Below are 9,340 nucleotides of genomic sequence, written 5' to 3' on the forward strand. Positions count from 1 at the left end.
AGATTTATTACTCTACATTCCCATATCACATGTTAACATTATTAACCAAAGTTCCATTTAAAGTTCACAGATGACAGGTAATCACCCGACTTTCAGCATTCTAAGCATAGCTAAGCAAAACTAGGCATATACGAATTTAAAACTGGTAATATGGTAAATATGGAATAACAAGGTTGGTAATGCATCAATTAGGCTTTTACTTAACTCTTAATCACTTAATGCAGTATAGAAAGCAAAAGCAAAATTAATTTGTAAAACACAAGGTAGGGTTGTATGCATCCGGGGCTTGCCTTCGTTGACGGAAAAGTCCGGTTCCTACGACGTTTCACAAGTATTCGATCCGACCTCAACAGACGGATAAACCTCCTCAACAACTTGATTAACTACCACGTGTTCACCTTCATTCACTACACGTAATAAAAATGCCATGTTTAACATGATGTGGAATACGAAACGTGATGCTCGATGATGGATGCAAAAATTAACAATTTGAATACAACTTTCCTTCGCGGTACAGTTGCAAGTCAAACAAACTAAATCTTTTTCGTAACACATACATCAATTGCCAAGGATCATTATCAACAAATGACCCAAGGTCATCACTCAATCCAAAATTTCAAACAAAACCTAAATCATTAAAGGTTACTATTTGCTTTTATGAATTAATTATTTAATTCAAAATTATGAAATAAATCAACTTATTCTGATTGAGCTCAAAATTTTAGTAAATGTTCATTACATGATAAGTAAGTGGCAAAACAAATTTCATAATTTTTGGACAACTAAATAAGCCTAGAAAAATCATGGAAATCCATTTATTAATAAATTGAGCAATTTTTATCACATTCAAAAAGTGCTGAAAAACAATATTTCATATTTTTCTTAAATAATATGAATCACAGAGGAGTCACACAAAACATTTCATAATTTTTGGAGCTCTACATAAATCTACACAAAAATAACAAAAACAGACACTATTCATTCAAATCTGAAAAACAGAAATTCATTTTGAACTACGCAGTCACTGACATCCCGACCTCACCTGTCATCCCTAACCTAGTGCGCTGACCATGGCAACGACGGCGCTGACCGGCGATATCTCGTCGACGGCGAGACCAATGGCGACGGCCAAAGTACCAAAACACTCCCCTCGACTAGGCGCATCATCATTCAAGGTCACAAGCTAGACTAGCTACGGACTGGACCGAGCACTACGCCGGCCATGGCGGCCATGACGGCACGGCTACGCTACGCTGGCGATGTGAAACCAGTAGAGCTTAAACAAAGGATCCAGGAAGCACCAGTAGCTCACCCCGAATGCATTGAAGCAAGGAACGTGGTCGGAGAAGCAACGGAGAGGCGTGACGACGACCACGGTGATCACGGCGGAGCAAAGATCGTCGGTGAAGGAGAACCGGCGACTGTAGTGATCAAAACGAGTAAACAACAATGGATTAAGTACTATAGCATCGAGACGAAGCCGTAGGTACACTGATCATGGGCAACGGCTCACCGGAGGGCTCTGGCCACGACGACATGCCCGCGGCGGTGAAGTTGCCGGCCGCGAGGAAGAAAAACATGGACAGCGGATTCTCGGCAATTTCAGGCGACCAATGTTAGCTGGCTAGATTCGCAAGGAAAAGACAGAACTAGGACGGCCTTTACCGAGATGGCAACGACGCTGGGGAGACGATGTGAGCTCGCTGGAGCGATGACAACGGCGGCGGCGGTGAAAATAGAGGAAAGGAGCGGGGCAAACGGCGACGGCCAGGGCTAAATAGAGTGGCTCAGAAGCACAAGGAAGCCACGCAGGAGACTTCTCCGCGCCAGCACGAAGCCGAGGACGTCCACGCGCGCGCCTGGAAGCGAACCGAAGGTCGCCGGCGGTGTAGCTACGGCGGTGAACACTGTTCACAGTATTTACAAGTTTGCCATTTGCCAAAATTCACAAATTACTCTCAAATTTTCATAACAACTCAAAAATCTCCAAAAACAAAAGTTGTTCAAAATCAAAAGTTCTACAACTTTGCTTTTATAACTAATCCCTAATTCAGTCTAGATTTTGAAATAAACTTTTGAATTCGAATAGGGGAAGTTTAACGAATTACGCCTTTTTGAATTACTCCAAATTTTTCTAAACAACTTGAAAAACTCCAAAAAACAAACTTTGTATAACTTGTCAAGCTCTACACTTTTGCTTTAAGGCTCAACCCCAAAATGTGCTTAGATTTTGAAATGAGTTTTCAGGGTAGGGTTTAAATACTGAAAATCAGGGTTTTCTGGAAAAATTCAAATCCAAACCAAATTTTGACATGATTCAAACAATTCAATTCAACACTCATAACACAAATGTAAACTTGTTTTAGTGAATGCATATCAAAGTTTGCAATATGACCAAATGCCTTGCAATGCATATGATGACATGTCATGTTTTTAATATTTAAACACCCGGGGTGTTACAATCCTTCCCCCTAAAAGAAATCTCGCCCCGAGATTCAAAGCCATAGAGTAAGTAATGGAAAAGGAAATGTGTCAGTCCAAAAACATCCAAAACTTGTCCATAAAACAGCAGAGGTTCCTTTACAAAACACAATTTGTAGCAACCGAGCTCAACTAACATTACTCTATTCTATATTGACGCTAGAAACTCTAGAAACTTTTCTAACAAGTAATCTTCTGATTCCCAAGTAGCTTCCTCTTCTGAATGTTGATTCCATTGTATTTTATAGAACTTGATTGTTCATCTTCGAGTAACACGATCTTTCTGATCTAACACTCAGATAGGATATTTGGAATAAGTTAAATCCGGCTCTAGTTCCACTCCTTCAACTTCAACATTCTGTTCAGGCACTCGGAGACACTTCTTCAATTGAGAAACATGGAACACATCATGCACAGCTGCGAGATGTTCAGGTAATTTCAAGCGATATGCCACTTTTCCATACCTCTCCAAAATTTGTTATGGTCCAATATATCGGGGTGCCAACTTTCCTTTAACACCAAAACAGGTAACTCCCTTCATTGGTGATACTTTCAGATATACAAAATCTCCTTTGTTAAATACCAATGGTCTCCGTCTTCTATCCGCATAACTCTTTTGGCGGGACTGAGCTATCTTCAAATTACTCTGTATTTGCCTAACATTGTCTTATGTTTCTTTCACAAGGTCAACTCCAAAGAATATTCTTTCTCCAGGCTCAGACCAACTCAACGATGTTCTGCATCTACAACCATAGAGTGCTTCAAATGGAGCCATTCTAATGCTTTCCTAATAACTATTGTTGTATGAGAACTCGGCCAAAGGTAAGCATTCATCCCACTTATTGGAATAGTTAAGGACACAACACCTTCACATATCTTCAAGTACTTGATTGACTCTTTCAGTCTATCTATTAGTCTGCGGATGATAAGCTATACTATACAAAAGTTTGGTACCCAATGAAGAATGCAATTGTTTCAAAAAATTAGAGACAAACTGTGTACCCCTATCTGACACAATAGTCTTGGGTACTCCATGGAGACTCATGATTCTTGCTAAATACATCTTGGCATATTGGATCGTAGGATATATTGTCTTGACAGGAAGAAAATGTGCTGACTTAGTGAGTCGGTCTACAATAACCCATATTGAGTCAAATCCCTTTGATGTCTTGGGTAGACCAACAATAAAATCCATACTTATGTCCTCCTATTTCCAAGATGGAATAGGTAATGGTTGTAATTCACCAGCAGACCTCAAATGTATCGCTTTCACCTTTTGACAAGTATCACACTTTGCTATATATCTAGCAATCTCTATTTTCATTTTAGTCCACCAGAATCTTTGCTTCAAGTCATGGTACATCTTGTTGCTTCCCGGATGGATAGATAACCTAGTAGCATGTGCCTCTTCTAGAATTGACTGCCGCAACTCAGGAACTTTTGGTACCACCAGGCGATCCTTGAACCATAACACATCTTCATCATCTATGCTAAAGCATTCCGCTTTTCCATTCTTGACTCTTTCCTTGATATGGGCTATACCCTTGTTTTCCTTCTGAGCAGCAATAACTTGATCTTGAATAGTGGCTTCAACAATTATTTTGGTCAAGCTACCTTGTTGAATTACTTCTACATTCAATTTCTCCATTTCTTGGCATAAATTCAAACCCATTGTTCTCACTGTCAGACAATTGCAATAACTTTTGCGACTGAGGGCATCTGCAACCACATTTGCTTTACCCGGGTGATAATGTACTTCCAAATCATAATCCTTAATCAATTCTAACCATCTTCTTTGTCGCATGTTCAACTCTGACTGAGTAAAGATATACTTTAAGCTCTTGTGGTTTGTATACATATGGCATGTATTACCAAGCAGGTAATGCCACCAAATCTTCAGAGCATGAACCACAGCTGCTAACTCTAGATCATGAGTCGGATAGTGTTCTTCGTGTTGCTTAAGTTGCCTGGATGCATAAGCAATGACTCGGCCTTCTTGCATCAATACACATCCAATACCAATACCTGAAGCATCACAATAAACATCAAATGGCTTTTCGATATCAGGTTGGGCTAGCACTGGTGCAGAAGTCAACAGTCTTTTCAAAGTCTGGAAAGCCTTTTCACATTCAGATGACCAGACAAACTTAACTTGGTTCTTCAACAATTCAGTTATGGACTTTGATATTTTAGAGAAATCTGGAATAAACCGACGGTAATACCCTGCCAAACCTAGAAAACTCCGAACTTGATGAACTGTGGTTGGCGGTTTCCAATAAGCACATCCTTCACTTTGCTAGGATCAACTACAACTCCTTCGGCTGACAAGACATGTCCAAGAAATTGCACTTCCTTAAGCCAAAAATCACACTTGCTGAACTTGGCATATAGTTGATGTTCTCTCAAGCGGGTCAGAACAATTCTGAGATGTTCTGAATATTCTTTCTTATTCTTGGAATATACTAAAATGTCATCAATAAACACCACTACAAACTTGTCTAGCTCATGCATGAATACTGAGTTCATCAGATACATGAAATGAGCTGGAGCATTTGTCAAGCCAAAAGACATTACCAAGTATTCATATAATCCATATCTTGTGGTAAATGCTGTTTTGGGAATATCTTCAGGCTTTATCTTGATTTGGTGATATCCTGATCTCAAATCTATCTTGGAGAAAACTTTGGCTCTGGCCAATTGATCAAAAAGCAAATCTATCCGAGGTAATGTATACTTATTCTTGATGGTCACTTCATTCAACGGACGATAGTCAACACATAACCTCAGGGTCTCATCTTTCTTTTTCACAAAAATTGCCGGACATCCCCAAGGTGAGGAACTAGGTTGGATAAACCCCTTCTCAATCAATTCTTGTAACTAAGTCTACAACTCGGCCAATTCCTTAGGTGGCATCCTATAAGCTCTCCAAGAAATCGAAGCTGTTCCAGGTTGTAACTTTGTGTTAAACTGTACATCCCTATCAGGTGGTAGACCAGGTAAATCTTCAGGAAACACATCCAGAAATTCACACACTACCGGAATATCTCTAATATCTTTGACAGCAGTTGCACAAACCTTGCCCACTGATCTTCTTAGGGTTGGAAGTTGGATGAGAAGTTGAGAATTACTATCAGGCAAACTTACCCTTAATGTCCTATTCAAAGCATCTATAACAGCCTTATGCTGACACATCCAATTCATTCCCAAGATTACATCTATATCCTAATCCTTAAGGATAATCATGGTAGTGGGAAAAATATGCCCACCCAGGTTTACGGGTACCTGGTATACCATTTCCTTAGTACACAGACGTCCCCTGGGCGACTATATAAAGAAACTTTCCTTTGTTGCCCCAATTGAAATTTCATACTTCACGGCAAATGTTCTATTGATGAATGAATGCGATGCGCCAGAATCAAAAAGTATAACTACAGGGTGATTGGCAATAGGAAACATACCCATCATCACTGGCTCCCCTTCCGGAATTTCTCCAGCTTGAATATAGAACACCCGTCCTGTCTTCCTCTCATCTTTGCCCTTCTGAGTATTCTGATTGGGGTTCTTGTTTGGTGCCTGACCCTATTGTTGATTAGCAGGGGCTTTCTGATAATTTTGATTAGCCTGCCTAGGATATGGACATTCCCTGGAGAAATGACCAGTCCTTCCACAATTGTAACATGGATAGTTGTGACCCTGGGATGTTGGAGCATTGCCACTAGGAGCATTGGTTGACTGTGAATTCGGATAGGTTATAGCAGGACGGACATTTGACTGTTGCCCGGCTTGGGACTGCGGCGGACGATAAGGAGGATGATTATGATGTACTAGATGATAAATCACCCTCTGCCTCTTCTGATTTCCCCCAAAAGATCCAGACGGCATACTCTTTTTCTTTTTGAGCTTCTTATGCTGCTGATACTTCGACTCTGAAGCAATTGCAATATTTACGGCCTCATGATAAGTGACATTGGTGCAAGTTGTCATCATTATTTGTAGCTTGGTATTCAAACCTCTCATAAACCACCTCTTCTTCTTTGCATCAATATTGACATGTTCTGATACATATTGTGACAGGTGATTAAATCTTCCCACATACTGCATCACGGTTTGATCCCCTTGCTTCAAAGCAAGGAATTCATCTAGCTTCATAGCCATAACTCCATTAGGGATATAATGGGCTCTGAAGGCAGTACGAAACTCAGCCCAAGTTATTGGAATGCCAGCTGGTTGCATAGCCACTAAGTTCACCCACCAAGCACTTGCTGCTCCTCTAAGTTGCTGGGCGGCAAACACAGGATTCTGATACTCCGTGCATGGAATAAGGTCAAATTTCTGCTCCATGGTTCGGAGCTAGTCATCAGCCTCCAATGGTTCATCTGCCTTGGTGAACACCGGTGGTCTTGTGTCTATAAAATCAACATATATAGCCTCCTGTCTGTTATGGTGGCGACCATGGTTTCCGTGCATCTGATTCTGATTACTCTGAGCTATCTCATGAAGCAAACGAGAATTTTTGGCTGTCACATTGACAAGTGTGGTTATAGCATCAGCCAGATTTGTTGGAACTGATGGCGGATCTAGAATACCGTCCTCATCTTGTGAAGTTCCAGGAATATACGAACCCCGCGTATGACGCATCTGCTCATAACAAACCAAACTTTATTCACAAGCCTTTATTGAAATGCACAAAAGCTTACTCCAGACACATTACATAGGGTTTACTAATATAAACACCAGAACATGTAAGTACCAAAACAAAACTACATAACTTAACTATAACTAACTATTATACAACTCTACTCCTTTCCGTAATTACTTCAAACTTCAGGCTCGGTATCCATTCCGGAATTATAACCGCCTTCATCATCACTTTCATTGATCATTACTAATTCTTCAGGATCTTCTTCTTCTTCCTCTTCCGATTCGTTATCATCGGCAAGGATGACACCGGGGTCCATGGCATCAGCTTGGGGCTCATGGTTTGGATTTAGTAGATTGCTTAGCCTATGAACTTCCTCATGTAGATAGGTATTATGTTCTTCTAAATCTTCTACATAGAATTCTAACTCATGAGTTCTAGCTCTAGCTACATTTTCTCTTTGCCAAGCTTCATTCCTTCCCTACACCGTACGAACTAACATGCTTTTGTAGTTCCTGTGCATGGTGGTGAGACGCCTCAATTGATTCTATAATTGTCCTACCTGTATAGCATCCAAAGCCCTATCTCTAGTAGCTTGTGCTAATTCTGCAGAAATCCTCTGTATCTCTGCCTGGGGATCAGGCCTAGAACTGCTACTGCTAGCATCGTCATTTCTAGGGGCAAGTTGGTGACGAGGAACTCCTTTAGGTCCAGTGGACTTACGGGGCGTCATCTTGGCACGAGCCATACTGTAGGAAGCCAATTTAATCCAAGTAAGACTATTTGATCAAAGTCTAAAGAGCAGCTAAGATGGATTACATTACTCAAACCAAACCAAACTCACTACTCAACTCCAGACTAAGAGGTGAAGGAAGTAACGAGTAAATTAATCATGATGCATGAATCGTTCTTACGAACAAAAACATCAAAGTTTATAATGCACATAAACAACATTTGTTTTATATAGGGCATAGTAAGATTACTACTCCACCACGCAAAACCTTTTTAATCAAATAAGGAATGGTAAGAAAGAAATAAGATAAGTCAGAAGCAATTTGGACCAAATTATCAAGTTAAATTTAGTCATCCAAATCATTTTGAAATTTTTGTAAAATAATACAACAAAAACCTTATAACGACCGCTCTGATACCATTCTGAATTAATTATTTAATTCAAAATTATGAAATAAATCAACTTATTCTGATTGAGCTCAAAATTTTAGTAAATGTTCATTACATGGTAAGTAAGTGGCAAAACAAATTTCATAATTTTTGGACAATTAAATAAGCCTAGAAAAATCATGGAAATCCATTTATTAATAAATTGAGCAATTTTTATCACATTCAAAAAGTGCTGAAAAACAATATTTCATATTTTTCTTAAATAATATGCATCACAGTGGAGTCACACAAAAGTTTTCATAATTTTTGGAGCTCTAAATAAATCTACACAAAAATAACAAAAACAGACACTATTCATTCAAATCTGAAAAACAGAAATTCATTTTGAACTACACAGTCACTGACATCCCGACCTCACCTGTCATCCCTAACCTCGCGCACTGACCACGGCAACGACGGCGCTGATCGGCGATATCTCATCGACGGCGAGACCAATGGCGACGGCCAAAGTACCAAAACACTCCCCTCGACTAGGCGCATCATTCAAGGGCACAAGCTAGACTAGCTACGGACTGGACCGAGCACTACGCCGGCCATGGCGGCCACGATGGCGCGGCTACGCTACACTGGCGACGTGAAACCAGTAGAGCTTAAACAAAGGATCCAGGAAGCACCAGTAGCTCACCCCGAACGCGTTGAAGCAAAGAACATGGTCGGAGAAGCAACGGAGAGGCATGACGACGACCACGGTGATCACGGCGGAGCAAAGATCGTCGGTGAAGGAGAACCAGTGACTGCAGTGATCAAAACGAGTAAACAACAACGGATTAAGTACTACAGCATCGAGACAAAGCCATAGGTACACTGATCACGGGCAACGGCTCACCGGAGGGCTCTGGCCACGACGACACGCCCGCGGCGGTGAAGTTGCCGGCCGCGAGGAAGAAAAACGTGGACAGCGGATTCTCGGCAATTTCAGGTGACCAATGTTAGCTGGCTGGATTCGCAAGGAAAAGACGGAACTAGGACGGCCTTTACCGAGGTGGCAACGGCGCTGGGGAGACGATGCGAGCTCGCCGGAGCGATGACAACGACGGC

This window comes from Miscanthus floridulus, chromosome 1 (genome assembly GCF_019320115.1).
Source record: "Miscanthus floridulus cultivar M001 chromosome 1, ASM1932011v1, whole genome shotgun sequence".
Taxonomy (NCBI): Eukaryota; Viridiplantae; Streptophyta; class Magnoliopsida; order Poales; family Poaceae; genus Miscanthus; species Miscanthus floridulus.